Source organism: Equus caballus, chromosome 3, assembly GCF_041296265.1.
Source record: "Equus caballus isolate H_3958 breed thoroughbred chromosome 3, TB-T2T, whole genome shotgun sequence".
Lineage (NCBI taxonomy): Eukaryota > Metazoa > Chordata > Mammalia > Perissodactyla > Equidae > Equus > Equus caballus.
Window position 1 is genome coordinate 21,486,344 of NC_091686.1, and position 22,099 is coordinate 21,508,442.

Genomic DNA, 22,099 nt, shown 5'->3' on the forward strand with positions numbered 1-22,099 from the left:
TATCTGACTCAATAAGGAAATGTAACATAAGAATTATAGGTATTCAGGAGGGAGAAGAGGAGAATGGAGCAGAAAGCTGGTTCAAAGAAATAATAGCAGAGAACTTCCAAAACCTGGGGAAGGAGATGGAAATCCATGCGGAAGAGGCTACCAGATCTCCTAAATATGTCAATGTAAAAAGACCTACTGCAAGGCATATAGTAGTGAAACTGGCATAAGTAAGTGACAAAGAAAAAATACTAAGGGCACCAAGGCAGAAGAAAATAACCTACAAAGGAGCCCCTTTCAGGCTTTCAGTGGATTTCTTTGCAAAAACTTTACAGGCTAGGAGAGTCTGGAATGATGTATTCAAATCTTTGAAGGACAAAAACTTACAGCCAAGAATACTCTTATCCAGCGAAAATATCCTTCAGACATGATGGAGAAACAGAAACTTTCCCAGATAAACAAAAGCTAAGGGTGTTCATAGCCACGAGATGCCCCTCTAGAAGAAATCCTCCAGAAAGCCCTCATACCTGAAAAATGGGGTGGGGAGAGAAATGGGTTACAAAGCACAGAGTAAGGAGATAATTAGGTAGACAAAATCAGAAAATTGTAGCTATACATCAGAACAGGTTAGCAAATACTCAAGTATAGCATTAAAGATAAAGGTCTGGGGGCTGGCCCAGTGGCGCAGCAGTTAAGTTCGCACATTCTACTTCAGCAGCCTGGGTTCACCAGTTCAGATCCCGGGTGCAGACATGGCACCACTTGACAAGCCATGCTGTGGCAGGGGTCCCACATATAAAGTAGAGGAAGACGGGCAAGGATGTTAGTTCAGGGCCAGTCTTCCTCAGCAAAAAGAGGAGGATTGTCAGCAGATATTAGCTCAGGGCTAATCTTCCTCAAAATAAATAAATAAATAAATAAAAATAAAAAGATAAAGGTCAGGAAAACACCAAAACAAAGATAATCTTGTCGTTTTAACCACAGACTCATGATACAAGATGGAATAAGATATGGGAAAAACAATTTAGGAGGGGAATAGGAAAGGGACTGAATTGGTTTAGTCTAAGGAAATAAGAGGCCACCAGAAAATGGACTATCTTATCTACAAGATTTTGAATACAGACCTCATGGTAACCACTAAACAATAAAGCAGAACAGAGGCACAAATGATAAATAAGCAGAAACACAACATAAAAAACTACATAACTCAATTGATAGACCAAAATACATAGGATGAGAAACAAAGGAAATGCAGGAGAACTGGAAAACAAGTGATAAAATGGCAGCATTAAGACCTCATATATCGATAATCACCCTAAATGTAAAAGGATTGATTTCTCCAATAAAAAGACACAGAGTGGCAAGATGGATTAAAGAACAAGACACAACAATATGCTGCCTCCAGGAAACACATCTCAGCTACAAGGACAAACACAGGCTCAGAATGAAGGGATGGAAGACGATACTCCAAGCTAATGGCAAACAAAAGAAAGCAGGTGTCGCAATACTTATATCAGACAAAGTAGACTTCAAGATAAGGCAGGTAAAGAGAGACAAAATGGGGCAGTATATATAATGATCAAAGGGGCACTCCAACAAGAAGACATAACACTTATAAATATCTATGCACCCAACACAGGAACACCAAAGTACATAAAGCAACTATTAAGAAACCTAAAAGAAGATATTAGTAATAACACAATAATATTAGGGGACCTCAACACTCCACTCGCATCAATGGATAGATTATCCAGGCAGAAAAACAACAAGGGAACAGTGGAATTAAATGAAAAGCTAGACCAGTTGGACTTAATAGACATACATAGAACACTCCATCCCAAAACAGCAGAATAAACATTCTTCTCAAGTACACACAGAGCTTTCCCAAGGATAGACCATATGTTGGGAAACAAGGCAAGCCTCAATAAATATAAGAAAATTAAAATAATAACAAACATCTTTTCCAATCACAATGCTATGAAGCTAGAAAATAATTACAAGAAAAAAGCTGAGGAAGTTACGATACATAGAGACTAAACAACGTGCTATTAAACAAGCAATGGATCATTGAAGAAATTAAAGGAGAAATCAAAAAATATTTGGAGACAAATGAAAATGAAAACATACCATACCAACTCATATGGGATGAAGCAAAAGCCATATTAAGAGGGAAATTCATCTCAATACAGGCTCACTTTAACAAACAAGAAATCCCAAATAAGCAATCGCAAACTACCCCAAACTAAATTAGAAAAAGAAGAACAAACAAAGCCCAAAGTCAGCAGAAGGTGAGAAATAATAAAAATCAGAGCAGAAATAAATGCTATTAAACAAAAAAGGGAGTAGAAAGGATCAAAGAAACAAAGAGCTAGTTCTTTGAGGAGATAAACAAAATTGACAAACTTAGCCAGAATTACAAAGCAGAAAAGAGAGAAAGCTCAGATAAATAAAATTAGAAATGAAAGAAGAGAAATAACAACAGATACACAGAAATACAAAGGACTATAAGTGAATACTTGGAAAGCTATATGTCAACAAAATGGACAATCTAGAGGAAATGGATAAATTCTTAGACTCTTACAACCTCCCAAAGCTGAATTAAGAAGAAATAGAGAATCTGAATAGACCAATCACAAGTAAAGAGATTGAAACAGTAATCAAAAGCATCCCCAAAAATAAAAGCCCAGGACCAGATGGCTTCCCCAGAGAATTCTACCAAACTTTCAGAGAGGATTTAATACCAATCCTTCTCAAGCTATTCCAACAAATTAGGGAAGATGGAATGCTTCCTAATGCATTCTATGAGGCCATATCACTCTGATACCAAAGCCTGACAAGGACAACACAAAAATGGAAAACTACAGGCCAATGTTGCTGATGAACATAGATGCAAAACTTCTCAACAAAATATTGGCAACTTGAAAACAGCAATACATCAAAAAGATCATACATCATGATGAAGTGGGATTTATACCAAGGACACAGGGATGGTTCAACATCCACAAATCAATCAATGTGATACACCACATTAACAAAATGAGGAATAAAAGCCACATGATCATCTCAATAGACGCAGAGAAAGCATTTTACAAGGTCCAACAGCAATTTATGATAAAAACTCTTAACAAAATGGGAATAGAAGGAAATTACCTCAAAATAATAAAGGCCATATATGACAAACCCACAGCCAACATCATACTCAATGGGGAAAAGCTGAACACCATCCCTCTGAGAACAGGAACAAGAGAGGGATGCCTGCTATCACCACTCTTATTCAAGAGTACTGGAGGTTTTTGCTAGAGCAATTAGGCAAGAGAAAGGAATAAAAGGAATCCAAATAGGGAGTGAAGAAGTAAAACTCTCACTGTTTGCAGATGACATGATCTTATATATAGAAAACACTAAAGAATCCATCAGAAAACTATTAGAAATAATTAACAACTACAGTAAAGTTGCAGAGTACAAAATCAACTTACAAAAATCAGTTACATTTCTATACTCTAATAAACTTACAGAAAGAGGACTCAAGAGTACAATTCCATTTACAATCACAACAAAAAGAAAATATCTAGGAATAAATTTAACCAAGGAGGTGAAGGACTTATACAATGAAAACTATAAGACATTGTTGAAAGAAGTAGATGATGACATAAAGAGTTGGAGAGAAATTCCATGCACATGGATTTGAAGAATAAACATAGTTATAATGTCCATACTACCCAAAGCAATCTACAGATTCAATGCAATCCCAAGGATGTTCTTCACAGAAATAGAACAAAGAATCCTAAAATTCATATAGGGCAGCCAAAGAGCCCAAATTGCCAAAGCAATCCTGAGAAAAAAGAACAAAGCTGTAGGCAGCACGATCCGTGACTTCAAAATGTACTACAAAGCCATAGTAATCAAAACAGCATGGTACTGGTACAAAAACAGGCACACAGATCAATGGAACAGAACTGAAAGTCCAGAAATAAAACCACACATCTGTGGACAGCTAATCTTCAACAGAGATGCCAAGAACATACAAAGAAGAAAAGATAGGTCTCTTCAATAAATGGTGTTGGGAAATCTGGACAACCACTTGCAAGAGAATGAAAGTAGACCATTATCTCACACCGTACACAAAAATAAACTCAAAATGGATCAAAGACTTGAAGATAAGTCCTGAACCCATAAAACTCCTGGAAGATAATATACGTAGTACTCTCTTTGACATCAAACTTAAAAGGACCTTTTCGAATACCATGTCTTCTCAGACAAGGGAAATAAAAGAAAAAATAAACAAGTGAGACTTCACCAACTAAAGAGCTTCTGCAAGGCAAAAGAAACCAGGATCAAAACAAAAAGACAACCCACCAATTGGGAGAAAATATTTGCAAATCATACATCCGACAAGGGGTTAATCTCCATAATATATAAGGAATTCACACAACTGAACAACAAAAAAGACAAACAGGCAGATCAAAAAATGGGCAGAGGATATGAACAGACATTTTTCCAAAGAAGATATGCAGATGGCCAGTAAGCACATGAAAAGATGTTCAACATCCCTAATCATCAGGGAAATGCAAATTAAAACTACACTAAGATACCACTTAACACCCTTTAAAATGGCTATAATCACTAAGACTAAAAATAACAAATATTGGAGAGGGTTTGGCGAACCCTCATACACTCCTGGTGGGAATGCAAACTGGTGCAGCCACTGTGGAAAACAGTATGCAGATTCCTCAAAAAGCTAGAAATAGAACTACCATATGACCTAGCTATCCCTCTACTGGGTATCTACCCAAACAACTTGAAATCAGCAATCCAAAGTAACATATGTACCCCTATGTTCATTGCAGCACTATTCACAATAGCCAAGACGTGGAAACAATCCAAGTGCCCATCGACTGATGATTGGGTAAAGAAGATGTTGTATATATATACAGTAGAGTACTACTCAGCCATAAAAAAGACAAAATCATCCCATTTGCAACAACATGGATGGACCTGCATGATATTATGCTAAGCAAAATAAGCCAGACTGTGAAAGACAACCACCAGATGATTTCCTTCATATGTGGAATATAAACAAACACATGGACAAAGAAAACAGTTCAGTGGTTACCAGACGAAGTATGGTGGGGAGTGGGCACAGGGAGTGAAGGGGAGCACTTTTGTGTGACAGACAAGAAATAATGTACAACTGAAATTTCACAATGATGTAAACTATTATGAACTCAAAAAAAAAAAAGTAACCCTTTTTCCTTTCAAGGAAGTAGTTCAGAGATGTAACTCTCTGCTTGTTTGGCTGCCTTTTGATAATAAACCTCTTTCCTTGCACACAGCAACCCCCCCCCCCCCGCAAACAAAACAGAAAAATAAGGTAGAACTGAAATACTGGACAATAATGTCATGTAAGAAGGGGGAAGAGTTTGCCTTAAGAGTCCTAAATTCCTTGTATTATTTGAGAGGAAGATACATTGATTAATTTTAGATTTTCAGTGAGTTTTCTATAGTTAAAACTTAAGTATATCTATTAAAAATATAAAATTACATTGTGTGATTTCCAAATCAGTATAGAGAAAGATAAAAAGGCAGAGTAAAGAAAATTTAGGAGATGAATTTTATTTCTGGAATCCCACTAAAAATTATTTAAAATACTGAATAAAACTTTAAAAAATTTAATTCTATCCATAAGTTGGTAAGAAAGTAAGGGAAATTCAAGCCTAAAACTAAGAGAAAGCAAGAACCTAAGTCAAGTAAGAAAACACTGCAGCCAGCTCTCACCTTGAAGACTTTTGCTAAATTAGGTTGAACTTTGGGGGTTTTTTTTTTAACTTTTTATTTGGAAATAATAGGTACACAAGAAGTTACAAAAATAGTATAGAAAGGGTGCTATGTACCCTTTTCCTCCCAACGGTAACATTTTACATTACCATAGTATGATATCAAAACCAAGAAATTGACAGTGATACAATCCACAGTTCTTATTCAGATTTCACCAGTTTTACATACATTCATTTGTATTTGTGTGTATATATACAGTTCTATGCACACATAGAATTTTATCACATGTAGATTTGTGCAACCACCACCACAATCAAGATACAGAACTGTTGCATCACCACAAAGATCCCTTGTGTTATCCCTTTATAGTCACACTCATCTCCTGTCCCTACCCGACCTCTGTCTTAACCTTTGGCAACCATTAATCTGTTCTCCATTTTAGTAATTTTGTCATTTCTAGAATCTTATATAAATGGAATCACAGTATGGAACACTTTGAGATTGACTTTATTCACTCAGTATGACTCCTTCGAGGTCCAGCTAATTTGTTGCATGTATCCATAGTTTGTTCCTTTTTATTGCTGAGTAGTATGGTAACCAATAGCTGAGATGCCTAACAGGAGCTAGTGAGGCAACCCGAAAATTAACAATAGCCAAAAGCTGTTACCACTCCCACTGGAGGAACAAAGGATTAGTGTTATCAGATCCCAGAGCCAGTGTCACCTGTAGGAGCTGGAATCATTGCCAGCCTCTCCTGTGGGAGCTGAACCTTTGGTTTTTATAAGTTCTCAAGGTATAAGGAACAGGAGTCAAAATCCAGGAACTGCCTAAGTAAATATCACCTTAAAGCTGGGAACCCAAAGGAGTGTAACTGTAAGGAAGGTGCAAAGTGATTGGAATTAAAAGTTACATTCCCTGTAATCTTCGGAAAGAAGGATTGGATATTTAGATATTTATTAAGATGAAGAAGATATATATGCAGAAATTTATATGGAATTACTAAAAGAAAAATAACGGCAAGTAATGTATATATTTTAAAGTTTGAAGAACTATATAAATTTCACATAGACTTTAATGGAAAAGCTGTTTTAGAGATAAAGACAAGTTACTTCATAAGTATAAAAGTTTCAACTCACTAGAAGGATACAACATTTCTAAATGCACATAACAAGATCTAGAAATAAATAAAGTAAAAATTGATAGAACTGTAAGGAGAAATAGACAAATTCACCAACCTATTTTGGAAGTGCGTAACATACATCTCAATTTTTGCAAGATTCACCTAATATTAATAAACTGATTACTATAATTAACCACACATTAAAACCAAGAGCTTGACATTCATTACACATATTTTATAGATATTTTTTATTCTCTCAATATTTAATATGAAAAATTTTTAAATAAAAACACTATCAAGGTAAGACAAGGCAGAAAAGAACAAGGAAGTTCTAAGAAAGAGCAAAGTAAAAATATAGGTACAAGATAAGATAATAGAAATATACTCAAATAGTTTTCAGAAATGTAAAATACACTAATCTTAGATTAGAAAACAATATTGTCATATTTTTAAAAATTCACCTACCTTTTACTTATAAGAAGCCTACCTGACATATTAGGACACAGAGAGATTAGAAGTAAAAAGAGAGAAAGAAATATGTGAGGCAAACACTAATGAAAAGAAAGCTAATATAATATATTGATACCAGATCCAGTGTTCTTTGAGGCAAAATCTTTATTAGAGAAAAACAGGTTACTACAAATTGTAAAATGAAAAACTCCACAGAGGATGTATAAGAAAAACTTGAATGCACATATGAACAAAGCCACAAACTATATACAGCAGAAATTGACAGAATTACAAGAATAAAATGACAAATCTGCGATCATATGGGAGGTTTAATACCCTTCTCTAAATAATTGCTCAAGCATACAAATTTTAGTAAGGCTAGAAAAGATTTTAAGAAAACAATTAATAGTGTGATCCAATAGATAGGTTAGCACAATAATTGCAATAGTTAATGAATACACTTTTCAAATAAATGTGTAATATTTGTAAGAACTTACTGTATACTAGGGCACAAATCAAGTCTTAGTAAAAGCTAAAAAATCAGTATCACACTAACTATATTCTCTAACCAACAAAATTAGAAATCAAAAACAAAAAGGTAATCTAAAATGTCCCTTAGCCTTGGAAATTTGAAAACACACTTCTAAACTTATGAGTCAGAAATAAAAATTTCAATATAAGTTTGAAAATATTTAGAATGGCACATTAATAAGAATATACTATTTCAAAATTTGTGCAACGAAGCTAAGGAGGTATTTAGAGGTAAAGTGATAGCTAAATATTTGACTTGAGAAAAAGAGTAAGCCAAAAGAAAGTAAAAAGAAGGAAATAAAGAGCAGAAATTGAAGAATTAGAAAGTAAAGAACGAATAAGAAGATTGTTCTTTGAAAAGACTAATAGACAAACATGAAGCAAAAATGATCAAGAAAAGAAAATATCCACAGATAATTAGGAATGAAAAGAGAATTGTAGCTATAGGTACATGAATATTTAAAACACAATGGGATACAATTGTGAGTCAAGGTTTACCTAGCTGTTTCCCTGGAAACTTGTTCCCTCTGTTCCTCTGGAGTTGCAAATAATAATCACAGCTGACTTTTTGGAACACGAGCTATGTTTATACCAGGCACCATTGCTTATGTTAAAAATGATGCTTTGGAGGCTGACCCATTGGCATAGTGATTAAGTTCACATGCTCTACTTCAGTGGCCTGGGGTTCACAGATTCAAATCCCAGGTGTGGACCTAGCACTACTTGTCAAGCCACACTGTGGATGCATCCCACATAAAATAGAGGAAGATTGCCAGAGATGTTAGCTCAGTGACAATCTTCCTCACACACACACAAAAAAAAGACACTTGATGAATAAATCACATTGGCCTGGAAGGGCCATAAATAAGATAATAATACCTGGTTGGAAATATAGCTTTAAATTTCCCAGAGTGTGGCAACTTTAAGCTATGCCTGTAGAATTGTTGTAGGAAATGTCATTGACTCCTTCACCTACCCAATGTAATCTTATTCCCTCATATCTGAGATTAGCTCCTTTTCGGCTTGGTAGCCTGTTGTGATGACTACTCCTACTCAAGAAAAATACCTGACATTGCCCTGCCAGTATGATGTGTATCCTGGCCTGTATTCTGCTAAAAGAACTTATGCCAAGAATGGCCTATAATAGTTATGTTAATCTAATTGTTAGTTAAACTCAAAAAACTTCCCCTGGTGGGCATAAATTACATTATGCCAATAAATTTGAAAACTTAGATGAAATGGACAATTTCCCAGAAAAATAACTTTTTCAAATTGACTCAAAAGCAATTAGAAAACACAAATAGAACTAAAACTCTGTAAGAAATTAACATACATATAACTTTTTAAAAAATGAAAATTTTTTGTCCACTGGAAGAAATGATAAACAGTGCAAATACAATCCAGAGACTGAGAAATCATTTTGATAACATGTAATAAAGGCAAAAATGCTCATACACTATGGTAGAGCAAATCCACTTCTAGATATTACCCTAAGGAAACTCTCATCTGTGTGCACAGAGACATGTACAAGAATGTTCATTACATCATTGTAAGACTGAATAATTAGAAACAAACTAATCATCAAAAAGAAAATAGGTAAATCTCCTGTGATGGGTTAATGGAAAAGAATATTACATGGCCAGTTAATGAATGGACTCAAGCTCTTTGCATCAACATGAATAAATATGGTAAACAGTGTAGAACAAAGTAAGCCAAAATATAATGTGTACATTGGGATGTCATTAAAATAAAGTTTTAAAATGCAGAGATGCTTGTATATGTAAAAATATAAATAAAAGTATAAAAGCATGCATAGAAATTTAGGATAATGGTTACCTCTACTAGGGGAAAGGGGTGGGATTGAGAGAACAGTACAGAGTGCTTCAGTTCTATCTTTAATGTTTTATTTCTTCAGCTGGGTGCTGGTTAAATTTATCCTAACTTTTTTGGAAGCATTAAATATTTTATTAAAGAAAGATATATAAAGTGTAATACCAATTTTAAGGTACTTATATTACAACAAGGACTAAAAGATGATAACAAACCATTATATTTAAAGACATTACATAATCAGCATAAGAATAGTAAAAAGAGAGGTATCGTAAGATTTTAGATAAGTGAACAATGCCTTCTCTGTTAGAGTGATAAAAGAAAATTTCATGGAGAGGGAGGCATTTCATCTGGGTAAAATTCTGATAGACTTGTTTTTAGGGTTCTACTTTGTCCTTTTTCCTTCGTTATATATTTAATGAAATCCCTATGGCATATTTCTAAAAAAACATGGTTGGCAAACGTGCGATGTGTTTTAAGTCAGGGCAAGTAGATTAATTTGAGAGGGGCAATGGATTTGTGAAGCCCATAGTGGCCAATAAGGATATAATGGTATTTAGGGGTAAGATTGCGATAGGTCTTGAATGTCTGGTGTAGAAATTTAGACCTTGTTTTTTAGGCCATTGTTTTTTAATTTTTTTCTTTTTAATCATGATTTACAGGATACATTTGCAATGTGACTCAAAACAATGGGGAAAAAAGTTTCACAAAAGATTACGTACCCTTTGAAAACACTGTTCTAAGCAAATGGAAAGCAACTGAATACCTTCAAATAGCAAAGTGAGATGCAGAAAATAAAAACTAAATCAGACGTGTATCTGACCATAGTTTGCAGTCAATTTTAAAGTGAAAAGATTCTGGATATAGGGAGACCAGATAAGAAGCTGCTGTTTTAGGCTAGCTATAATGGTCTTATCAGTTGAAAAACAGTTGAGAGAATTGTGAAGCAAGAATTAGCAAAACTTGTTTCTTTTGGAGTGTGAAGGAGCCTTTGTTACCAAGAGCATTAGAACCTTTAACAAAAATGGAAGATTATGACATCTGGTCTTAGCCTGAGGGGTTTGAATTCTCATGACACATTGTAAAGGGATAGATTGTGACCCGTATTTGAGGTTGGTAGTCTGACTTTATGTTAAAGAAAATGCAAATGTTTCAAGAAAGGTACTGAAAGCATAGGGCAGGTACTAAGGTACTGGGGGTCCTAATATGAAGCTAAAGTTGGAAACAAGTAATTTGGGAATTGGTGGCATCATAGATGTGGATATTGAAAACTAGCAAGGTTAAATAGACTGCATGTAGACATTTGTTAGTCATTGGTGAAGTAAGGGCAAATAAAGCAGTAAATGTAAACTGGATGGGAATTGGGTTATGGTATTTAAAATAGCCTGGACTTGAGAGTGAAATATAGAGATAGAAGACGGTGACGCATTCTGCTAATTCAATATGAAAATAAAAGTTAAAAACAGAATTCTCAGAGAAAAGAGAGAATAACCCTGGTGTCATTTATAGAACTGGGACTGAAGCAGTTTGAAGGGAAGAAATTTTATAATAGCCAGCATGCTGATGATTTTGTTTTTTAATATTACAGAAAAGGAGAGAGGAAAAAGGATATTACCTTTTAACACCAAAACTTTCACTTATAAGAGACAGGATAAAACACTTTTTTGTCAAAAAGGAAACTACAGTCAATTTTAAATTGACTGAATTTTATTTAGGGGTACCTTGGCATCTTTAAGATGACAGAGTTAGCTTCTAGCTTGGTTTTTGTATGTTTGTCTTTTTTACTTCTTACTTTCTATTCTCTTCCCCAAGCTGATTGCTTTTGCAAATCAATTTTTTTATTTTGAGGTAATTGTAGATTCACATGTAGTTGCAAGAAATAACATAAGACCCCATGGACCCTTTATTCAGTTTCCCTGAATTGTCATATCTTGCAAAACTATAGTACCACATCATAACCAGGATGTTGACGTTTGATACAGTCAAGAGACAACATTTCTATCTCAAGGATCGCTCATGCTGCCTTTTATAGCCACATCTACTTCCCTCCTGCCTCCAACTCTCCTTAGTCCCTGGCAACTACTAATCTGTTCTTTCTATAATTTTGTCATATCAAGAATGTTATACAAATGAAACATATGGTATGTAATCTTTTGGGATTGGCTTTTTTTTTTTTTCACTCAGCGTAATTCTCTGCAGATTCACCCAGGTTTTTGCGTATATTGATAGTTCTTTCCATTTTATTGCTGAGTAGTATTTAATGGTGTGGATGTACCACAGTTTGTTTAAACATTTTTACCCTTTGAAGAACATCTGGCTTATTTCATTTTGAGCTATTTATGAATAAAGCTACTTGTATTAGTTTCCTGTGGCTGCCATAACAAATTACCACAAACTTGGGCTTAGAACAACAGAAATTTATTCTCTCACAATTCTCTGAGGTCTGAAATCTGACAAGACCTCACTCCCCGATTGCTCTGGGGGAGAATCCTTTGCTTCTGCCAGCTTTGCTCACTTCCTCAGCTTGTGTCCACATCACTCCAGTCTCTGCCTCTGTCTTCACATCACCCTCTCTTCTGTCTGGCAAATGTCCCCTATGTGTCTCATAAAAGGATACATCTTTGGATTTAGGGCCCACCTGGATAATCCAGAATGATCTCTTCATGTCAGAATTCTTAATGACCTAGTCAAAAACCCTTTTTCCAAATAAGGTAACATTCATAGGTTCCAGGAATTAGGACATGAACATAACTTTTGGGGAGCTACCACTCAACCCACTACACTGCTCTAAACACTCATGTACCTATTTTTGTTTGAAAATACATCTTCATTTCATTGTGATAGATGCCCTGGATTGCAATTGCTGGGTTGTATGGTAATTGCACATTTAGTTGGGTTTTATTGTTTGTTTGTTTTTGCTGAGGAAGACTCACCCTGAGCTAACATCCGTTGCCACTCTTCCTCTTTTTTTTTTCTTTTTTATATGGGCTGCCATCACAGCATGGCCACTAACAAACAACTGGTGTAAGTCTGTGACCGGGATCCAAACCCAGGCTGCCAAAACGTGCCGAACTTAACCACTAGGCCACCGGGGCTGGCCCTGTTTAGATTTTTTTAGAAAATGCCAGACTATTTTCCAGAGTTGCTGTAGCATTTTACATTCCCACCAGTAATGTATGAGTGGTCCACTTTCTCTACATTCTGAGCAGCATTTGATGGTGTTGGCATTTTTTATTTCAGTCATTCTGGTAGGTGTATAGGATGTCTTACTGTGTTTTTTTTTTTTAAGGAAGATTAGCCCTGAGCTAACTACTGCCAATCCTCCTCTTTTTGCTGAGGAAGACTGGCCCTGAGCTAACATCCATGCCCATCTTACTCTACTTTATATGTGGGATGCCTGCCACAGCATGGCTTTTGCCAAGTGGTGCCGTGTCTGCACCCTGGATCCAAACCGGCGAACCCTGGGTTACCGAGAATCGTAACGTGCGCACTTAACCGCTGTGCCACTGGGTCAGCTTCCTTATTGTGGTTTTAATTTACATTTCCCTAATGGCTAATGATGCTGAACATCTTTTTGTGTATTTATTTGCCATCTGTACATCTTTGGAGAAATGTCTTTTCATATCTGTTGCCCATGTTCTAATTGGATTGCTTTTTTCTTTTTTTTAATATTGGCACCTGAGCTAACAACTGTTGCCAATCTTCTTTTTTTTTTTTCTTCTTTTTCTCCCCAAAGCTGCCCAGTACATAGTTGTATATTTTTAGTTGTGGGTTCTTCTAGTTGTGGCATGTGGGATGCCACCTCAGCATGGCCTAATGAGCGGTGCCATATCGGCGCCCTGGATCCAAACCAGCCAAACCCCAGGCCACCGAAGTGGAGCGTGCGAACTTAAACACTTGGCCACCAAGCCAGCCCTGGATCGTTTGCTTTTTTTTTTCACTGTTGAGTTTTAAGATTTCTTTATACAGTCTTAATACTAATCTTTTGTCACATATTTTTTCCCTCTCTGAAGCTTGCCTTAATCCTCTTAACAGGGTCTTTTGTAGACCAAACATTTTTAATTTTGATGGGATTCATATTAGCAATTTTTTCTTTCATGTATCATGCTTTTGGTGTCAAGTCTAAGAACTCTTTCCCTAGCCCTAGATCTGGAAGATTTCCCCCTATGTATTTTTCTAAAAAAAATTTGTAGTTTTACATTTTATGTTTAAATCTGCAATATATTTTGAATTGATTTTTATATAAGGTGTAAAACTTAGATTGAGGTTTGTTCTTTTGTCTATGGAGATCCAATTGAACCAAGCACTATTTGTTGAAAGGCTGTCTTTCCTCCATGGAATTGCCTTGTAACTTTGTCTAAAATCATTTGGGCGTATTGGTGTGGATCTAAGTCTAGATTCTCCATTCTGTTCCATTGATTATACGTCTATGTTTCCATGAATACTGCACAACCTAGATTACTGTAACTATAAAATAAATCTTGAAGCCAGATAGACTGATTCCTAACACTTCATTTTTTTTCAAAATTGTTTTAACTATTTTAGTTCTTTGCCTCTTCATATGAATTTTAGAATAATCTTGTCTATATAAAAACTCTTTGGGGATTTTTATAGTTAAACCTATATATTAATTTGGGGAGAACTGACATCTTTACTATTTTGATTCTTCCAATCCATGAACACAGTATATTTCTCTATTTATTTCTATCTGCTTTGATTTTCTTTAGCATCATTGTGTAGTTTTCCATACAAGTTCTGTACATGATTTCTTTAGATTTAATCCTAAATATTTAGCTTTTTGAACTCATTGTAAATCGTATTATATTTTTTTTATTTCAGTGCCATGTGTTCATTACTCATATATAGAAGAACAATTCATTCTTGTATCTTACTGAATTCAATAGTTTTTAGGAGTTTTTTGTAGATACTGTGAGATTTTCTACATAGATAATCATGTCATCTGTAAATAAGTACAGTTTTACTTTTTCCTTTCCAATGTGTATGCCATTTATTTCCTTTTCTCACCTTATTGCACTGGCTAGAACTTCCAGCACTATGTTAGATAAGCACACTGAGAGCAAACATCCTTGTCTTAGTCCCAGTCTTACAAGGAAAACACTGTCTTTGACCATTAAGTATAATATTAGCTGTAGGTTTTTTATAGATACTCCTTATGAAGTTAAGGAAGTTCCCCTCTATTCCTATTGTTAGGAGCATTTTATCATGAATAGATGTTAAATTTTGTCAAATGCTGGGGTTTTTTGCATCAGTTGATATGATCGTGTGATTTAGCCTGTTGAATTTTGAATATTTAACCAGCGTTGCATCCCTATAAGAAACCCCACTTGGTCATGGTATATAAATTTATTGTAGTTGCTAATCTTTTGTTAAGCATTTGTGCATTTATGTTAATGAGATATTGGTCTATAGTTTACTTCCTTTTTTATTGCCTCCCCCTCACTCCCCACTTCCTTCTGTCCTTCCTTTCTTTTTGGTACTGTCTTTGTCTAGTTTTGGTGTCAAGGTAATGCTAGATTCATAAAATGAGCTGGAAAATGTCCCCTCCTCTTCTATTTTCTGGAGTAGATTGTGTAGAATTGGTGTTAATTCTTCTTAAACATTTGGTAGAATTCTCCAGGGAAACTATCTGGGCCTGGGGATTTCTTCTTTGGTAGTTTTTCAATTACAAATTCAATTTCTTTAATACTTGTAGGTCTATTCAAATTATCTATTTCATATTGGCTGAGTTGTGGTAGTTTATGTTTTTTTGGGAATTGGTCCATTTCATCTAAGTTGTAAAATTTATGTGTGTAAAGTTGTCTGTAGCTTTTCCTTATTATCCTTTTGATATTTGCAGAGTCTGAAGTGGTATTCTCTGTTTCATCCCTGATATTAGTAATTACTAGAGGTTTGTCAATTTCATTGGTGTTTTCAAAAACCAGCTCTTGGTTTCATTTATTTTCTCTATTTATTTATTTTCAATTTCATTGATTTCTGATCTGCACTTTATTATTTCCTTTCTTCTGCTTGTTTTGAGTTTATTTTGCCCTACTCTTTCTAAGTTCTTGAGATTGAGTTTAGATTACTGATTTGAGACTCTTTATCTTTTCTACTGTATATAATTAGTGGTATAAATTTATTGCATTGTGTATCAAAATATATATATAATTTTTAAAATTCCATTTACAACAATAAAAACCATAAAATATAGAGGAATAAATCTATAGAAGGAGATAGAAAATCTTTACAGAGTCAATGATAAACCTTATTAAAAGTTTCAAAATCTAAATAAATGGTCAGAGAAGCTATGTTTATTAATAGGAAGACTCAGTATTATAAGATGACAGTTTCCTCCATATTAGCCTGAATCATTGCAATGGGATAAAAATACTGTGTAGCCTAAAAGAAAGATAAATATTTATTATAAATGCTATTTCATACTCATCAGATTGACAAAAAAATAAAATTAAAAATATTTATAAGCACAGACGTGGAGAAATAACCTCAAAAACTACAGGTCGTAGCAATAAATAGGTAAGTTACTTTGAAGAGCAGCTTGGCAATATCTAGAAAAGTTGAAGATACTCGTATGTACCTTTGCGAAGCTCTCAGTATATCCACAAAGAAAGTTAAAATTAGTGTTCATTGCTACATTGTTAATAATAATGAAAAATTGGGAAAGCCTAATTGTCCATCAATAAAAGAATGGATGAATAAATTTGGGGATATTTGTTCAATGACACACATATAGCAATTAAAATACGTGAACTAGAACTACATATATCATTAGGAACAAAACTCCAAAACATAATTCTGAGCATGAAAATATTATTGCAAAATATGAACAGTATGATATCATTAATGTAAACTTCTAAAACATGCGAAGCATGCGTGGGAATAATAGACATCAAATTCAGTGCGCAGGTTACGTCTACGGGGGCAAGAAGAGAGGGAAATGAGGTGAGGAAGGGTTCCCTATGAGACTTAGGTTGTAACTACAATCTTCTATTTCTTAACAAAAGAAAAATTAAGCAAATGTGGGAACGTTAAATTTGACAAAACTAGATGGTGGCTATACATGTATTCAATGCCATTATTCTTTTTACTTCTTTGTATGCTCGAATTATTTGATAATTTTTTAAAAAAGAAAATAAAAATAGAAAAAATATTTTCCTCATGGACCCAGGAACCACATACAGCTTATTTTAAGAACAGAAATCCCAAAAGAAAGAGAGGTAGTAAAAATTATCAAAGACCACTGTGAAAGAAAGTGATGCAGTCAGTGTATGTAAAATTAATCAGTGTGTAGCTGTGTAGCTGGCTAATAAATGTTCAGTTTAAACCCCTATATTTGAGGTACTGAGTACTTGTGGAGCCCACAGACTGAGAGCCTTACAACTATTTCTTCTCTTTTGCTTTTTATCTCTCTTTATCTATGTTCCAATGCCTCTCTCTTCCCACTTTCCTAGATGTGGTGCTAGTCTAATGTTTTGTTAATGAGAAGCAAGAAACATTTCTTTATTTCAATTGATCCCTTTTCTAAGTCAAAGGGCACACAGGAGAGACTTAAACCAAGTCTCTATGCCTATAAAAACCCTCAAAGAGGTTTTTTTCAAAAAGTGGGAGATAACGTTTTCAGGATCCTCCTGTAGAAGTCAGTTCTCTTTTCTCTTTTATCTCTAGGCTTCCTCACATAGAAAGCTCTCTTTTTTGAAGTTCACTACCAGGACAGGTATTTGTATCAAGTGTTTGTTATCTATTGAAAGAGCAACTAATTTGACAATGCATAAGCCTTAAACATATACACAAAAGATCCTTTTTAATTCCTATAAGAAAAGATCAGACCCATTTGATGTAATATATTATATAGAATCTGATTCTATGAGGACTCTACCTGATTCACCTTAAAAATTGAAATACTTTGTTAATAAATATCGTGGTTTTCCGAGCCTGCCCAATAAGGTAATAGGACAAATTTTCAATCAGCAATCACATTTGTTTAAGCCCTGTATATTCTATCACCAACAGACAAGTCTGTGTTATTTATGTTAGGTGGTGATAAGTGCTATAGAAAAAAATCAAGGTAAAGGAGATAGACAGTGCCAAGGGCTGGGAGTGATTGCTCTTTTATAATGGGTGATCAGGAATGGCACCCAAAATAAGTAAGAGGGAGAGGCTTATGACTGTGGGAAAGAATATTTCAGCTAGAGGGAGCAGCAGTTACAGGGCACTGCAAGTGAGAGTGTACTTGACACATTCCAGGAACCACAAGGAGACCAGTGGAGGCTGGAGTAGAGGGAAAGAGATGAAGAACAGTAGGAAAATGAGGTCAGAGGGGTGGGAGTGGGGGTGGTCAGATCAAGTAAGGCCTACTTGAGGTGAGTAGGGACTTTGGCTTTGCCTTTGAATGAGACAGGAAGCCGCCAAAGGATTTTGATCAAAGGAGAAACCTGACATATCTTATGTTTTAAACGGATCACTTTGGCTGTGGAGAAGAGAAGAGGCCTATTAGTGATTCTTCCTTTATAATTTGGAGAACCTTAGTGAAATAATAATGTAATATATTAATTATATTTACACATAATAACATTAATAAATATTATACTATATTTTTAAAATATTTATTTCTTTAATTCTTACCAAAACACTATGAAATAGGGTCATAATTATCTACCATTTTACTAATGAGGAAAGTGAAACACAATGTGGTTCAGTAAATCACCCACAGCCACACACCCACCGAGTGGCAGAGCTTGGATTCGAAACCAGGCAATCTTACTTCATTGCTTCCACTCTTGGTTAACGGAAATGCCATACTGCCTCTTGTACTTCGGGGTGGTATTATGAGGAATGTGTGAGTATGTATATCTTAAAAATGTTAAAACCCACCAAGTTTATAAAACCAATGAAGTAATGGAAAGAATAGAATTGTAATAGAAATAAATTCTATAAGTAGATTTAGGGGTAGAGGACAGAATTTGTAGATCATTGACTTGAGGCAAAAATGGCTTATAAAAGATGTATAGTGTGTAAAGAGAATTTTATGTCAAAGAAAGAACATTTCTGTAAATATTTAATTAAAAGGCTAACTTAAAGGCTAGGAAAGGATTACAATCTAAGTGGTAATATTTAGGGTGGTGAGAATTGATTGCTACTGGATAAAATTAAATTTGAACAAGATCAGCAAATATCATAAAAACTAAAGAACTGAAAGTTTTTTGTCTTCTTATAGAAGACTGATCCTCTGACATGCCATAGTAGTTCTGAAAATACCTACGTCAGTAATTCTTTACCTATTTGCTCGACTGAACTGGGTTTCAAGATCAGTTGCATTTGAAAGGAAAATATTTCTAGCGGTGGTTTAAGACACTTTTTTCTTGTTTGGTATTTAAACTGAGTCATCCAATTTGAGACTATTGTGTCACATTTTCCACCTTTCATTCTCCTCAAGAGACAGGAGTCCGGAGAAAAACAAGTGATGAACATTAGTGGCAGAGTGTATGGTTACAAGAATCAATAAACCACAGGATGCTTCAGATTCTGAAACAGTAAAAAAAGGTGAAGCCACTATGTGGAGTCCACAGAAAGAGTGATTCTCTAAAGCTGGTACTCAGAGTGCCCATAATTAAAGCTTCCCTATCGTATTATAACTCCTTCTTTTACATAGACATCCTGAGAGAACCCATAATCTTGACTGTATCTGAACCTTTTAAAATTAATGTTTTACAAAACGACAGTGCCGTTTAATAAAGAAACACATACTGTGTACTGCTTAAATGGTAACTGCTACAATGTTAAACAGTCTTGCATGCAGATTAAAGAAAGCCTCCAGGCTCAGATTTTAAACCTTAAATCAGTTCATTCTAATCTCTCCAGTTTCTTGTAATGACATAAAGCATCACAACCTCAAAAAAACTGTTTGGGATTGATATTTTGAACTTTTATTAAAATTCTTTCTTGCCCTCAGTCTGATTTTTTAAGTTTATTTTAATTTCTTCCATATTTAATTGCATAACTCAGACTGATATGCTTTTATTGCCAGCTCTTTAATTGCACACATATAGGCTGTACTCTGTGAGTTCTAGATTAGCCAAACAAGAGAAAACTAGGAAACCCCTGACAATGCTACCAATTTTAACATGTCCCTTGTCTTCATTTCTTCAATTCCGGCTTTTATCCATTTACGTCGAGTGGTGTTAGCTTAGATAGAGACTCATAATAAAAGTAAGCTTTTAGAAATAAGTTTTAAAAGTGGAGGACTTTTTCATTACTTCAGGAAGAAGACACAGGGTATATGGCAGTAGACAGAAGGCAGCAAGTATGAAAATGAACTAAGTTTAAAAAGACACAGTCGTCAGGATTGAAGAGAAGAGGTTGTTGACAGGGGATGATTGAAGGAGGTCTTTTAATATGAAAACAGGAAGTCTAGCTCTGTGTGTATATTTAAAATGGGCAGCCTTTACTTTGCCCATGAAAAACCAACACTGACTGAGCACCTACTTGTGTGCCTAACACTACTCAATAAGTGTGTCTCAACTTATTCAATCCTTACAACAGCTATGTGAGGTCTTTACCATTATTTCTCCCATTTTACAGATGAGTAACTGAGGCACAGAGAATGTAAGTAACTTGACCAAGGTTATGTACTTTGTGAGTGATGGTTTTACACTCGGACAATCTAGCACCACAGCCTCTGCCCTTAACCACTATTCTAAATCATCTCTAGGATAGCAGTCCTCTTCAGTGTTATTCAGCATATTTGAAAGTATTTTTTGCACAAGTCTTAATTTGTTGTGTATCAGAGATCAGGATAGTTTAAAGGTAGAGATGTGCCAAGATACAGGACCTACCAAGTGTGTAATAGAAGTTTTCTGAGTTGGGAACCATGATATAGTGTCATATCTGATTGGTTAAGAAAGAGAAAAGCATTTCATTTCACACATTCAAAAATTTTTCTAATCTTTATGTTTGTTTTGTAATGATACAAACTATAGAAGCTATTTTCTAAATTTATCTTAAAAATTTTGGGGGGGGAGAATACTACATAAAATGGAAAGGTATGCACAGATGAAATTAATAGGAAATACCAGCTATGGAGGTATCTACTATAAAGAAAATATGAGAATGAACACATGGAAGATTATCTAATGTACAACAAAATCCAAATGTTAGTAATGGTTCTATTTGTTGGTGGAACTACAAGTGATTTTGTACCTTCTTTCTGCTTTCCTTTATTTTCAATTTTCCTTTCATTAGCTTGCTTTCCCCATTATAATAGAAGTCATTTTTTAAAAGCTTCATGAATTTGAATTAAGAAATTTAATTAAGGATGATTTCATTATTGATTTATAATTTTTAAAAGGGACTGATTTAGCTGACTGCATTATAAACTCATTGAGGGCAAAGAATACATCTTCTACTTCTTATAACTTCCCACAATACCCATTCTTGCAGTTAGTGGCAGCCTAATAGGTAATCATTGACCAAAAAACAAACCCTTACTGTGGACTCTCGAATTCACCAGAGGAAGAAGTAAAATAAAATTTGGAAAATTTAGAAGAATCTTCAAAAGTTTGTATAGTAGAAGCAAGTACTGGGGAATAGTGAGCCTTGAAATTTAGGGAACTTAGCAGAGTGAGAAAAACCCATAAGTATCAGAGCTCCCTATGCCATTGTTATAAAGGTAGAACAGCTTCAATTTCCGCTAAAACTTGCAATTCAACGAAATAACTCTTGTGATTTCACCAGGGACTTTTTAAAAATGCAAGGAAAGTGATATCAAAAACAAACAAGGTTACTACAAGCAAAGAAAATTAAAAACTGATCTTTCTCACGAACAGATATAAAAATCCTAAGCAAAATGCCAGCAAATTGAATCCAGCAGTATATAGAAATTATTATAAATTATGACCAAGTGGAGTTTATTGCTGGAATGCATGGGTGGTTTAGTATTTCAGAAATATCAATGTAATTCTTCATATTAACAGAAAAGAAAAAAGAATCACATGATCATGATGGCAGATTTTTTGTCTTTGATAATATTTAATACCCATTCATAATAAAAACTAGGAATCAAAAGGAACTTTCTTAACCTGATTAAGAAGATCTATAGGGGCTGGCCCCGTGACCAAGTGGTTAAGTTCATACGCTCTGCATTGGTGGCCCAGGGTTTCACCAGTTCGAATCCTGGGTGCAGACGTGGCACCGCTCTTCAAGCCACGCTGAGGCAGCATCCCACATGCCACAACTAGAAGGACCCACAACTAAAAATACACAACTATGTACCAGGGGGCTTTGGGAGAAAAAGGAAAAATAAAATCTTAAAAAAAAAAAAGAGGATCTACAAAAATTTACAGCAGAAGTCAAAACAAGACAAAGATGCCCGCTATCATCACTTCTATTCAA